This window comes from Numida meleagris, unplaced genomic scaffold, assembly GCF_002078875.1.
Source record: "Numida meleagris isolate 19003 breed g44 Domestic line unplaced genomic scaffold, NumMel1.0 unplaced_Scaffold540, whole genome shotgun sequence".
NCBI lineage: Eukaryota > Metazoa > Chordata > Aves > Galliformes > Numididae > Numida > Numida meleagris.
In genome coordinates, this window is record NW_018364756.1 from 8,522 (window position 1) to 10,709 (window position 2,188).

Consider the following 2,188-nt stretch of genomic DNA (forward strand, 5'->3'; position numbering starts at 1 on the left):
GGGTGCGGGGGAATGGGGGCATGGAGACGCGGGACAATGTGAGATTGGGATGCTGGGGCCACAGGGTATGGGCACATAGGGACACACGGGGACAGGGGCATGGGGACGTGGTGGCACATGGGGCACGGGGATGTGGCATGGGGACAAAAGGATGTGGGGACATGGGGACATGGGACACAGAGATGGGGACATGGGACACTGTGGCATGGGAACAATGTGGGTGTTGGGGCTACGGGGGCATGGGGACAGGGGGACATCAGGGGATGGGGATGTGGGGACACGGAGCTACAGAGGAACGTGACATGTGGAGCCACAAGGAAATGGGGACAGGGGATATGGAGGGATGTGGGGCACAAGGACAAGGGGTGGTGGTGGCATGGGGACATAGGAACAAGGGGAGGTGGGGACGTGGGACACTGTGGCGTGGGAACATGAGGGTGTGGGGGGGCCACAGCAGCATGGGGACTTGGGGACATGGGGTGATGGGGACATGGGGCACAAATATGTGGAGCTGTAGGGGGACACGGGGTATGGGGACAAGGGGTGGTGGTGGCATGGGGACATGGAACACATGGGCACAGGGATGTGCACAGTGGGATATAGGGGCGTGGGGGCATGGGGCCACAAGGATGTGGGGATACGGGGGCACGGGGACATGGGGACACAGTGGGACAGTGGTTCATGGGCACAGTCACATGGGGATAGGGGTGCATGAGGATATGGGGACATGGATACATGGGGACACAGAAACAGAGGGACAGGGGGACACGGTGGGGCAGCAGTTCATGGGCACACAGTCACACAGGGACAGGGGTGCATGGGGACATGGGGACACGGATACATGGGGTCATGGGGACATGGGGACATGGGGATATGGGGACACAGGTACATGGGGACATGGGGATGGGGAGACGCAGATACATGTGGACATGGGGGCACAGGGACATAGGGATACGGGGACACAGGTGCATGGGGACATGGGGATGCGGGGATGTGGAGACAGATTCACGGGGACATGGGGATGTGGGGATGTGGGGACATGGGGACACAGAAACACAGGGACATGGGGACGTGGGGATGTGGAGACATGGGGACACAGATACATGTGGACATGGGGATGTGGAGATATGGGGACGGAGAAACACAGGGACATGGGGACATGGGGATGTGGGGACATGGGGACATGGGGATGTGGGGACATGGGGACATGGGGATGTGGAGACATGGGGACACAGAAACACAGGGACACGGGGACAAGCTGTTGGAGGGCGCAGCCCCCAGGGCCGGGGACGGCGGTGACAGCGGCGGTGGCAGTGCCGTACCCGGTCGGACATGACGGTGGCGGCGGCGCGGCCGATCTCGTGGTACTGGAGCCGGGTGCTGAGGGGGCACAGCACCACCACCATGAAGCGCATGGGCAGCGGCACGGCCAGCTCAGTGTCCAGCGGCAGCGTCTCGCGGAGCCGCACGAATGCCAACGTCGGCTGCTCCAGGAACGCCGCGCATGCTGGGGGGCACGGGATGGGTCAGGGGGGCGCGGGGATATGGGGCGCAGGGACGCGGCGCGGGGGTGTGGGGACGGAGGGAGATTGGGGGGTGGGGGTATAGGGGCATCATTGGGAAATGACGGGGGTAGAGGGACATTGGGAAGTGGGGGTATAGGGAAGTGGGGGAATAGGGACGTTGGGAAATGAGATACGGGGACACTGGGAAATTGCAGGGGTATGGGGATGTTGGAAAGTGGGAGTACAGGGACAATGGGATGTGGGGGCATAGAGAAGTGGAGGTATCGAGACGTTGGGAAATGAGATATAGGGACACAGGGAAATTATGGGGATACAGGGACATTGGGGTATGGGGATAAAGGGATGTGGGAAATGGAACACAGGGGCATTGGGAAATGAGATGGGGGACACTGGGAAATATATAGGGACATGGAGGTTTGGGGATATAGGGACACTGGGGTTTAGGGATATGGGAAATGGAACACAGGGGCATTCGGAAATGAGATATGGGGACACTGGGAAATATATAGGGACATTGAGGTTTGGGCATATAGGGACACTGGGGTTTAGGGATATAGGGACATTGGGAAGGGGGGTATAAGGACACTGGAAATGGGGATGCAGGGACGCAGTGAGGTGGTGGCACCAGGACAGACACGGGGATGCAGAATGGGACCTGGAGG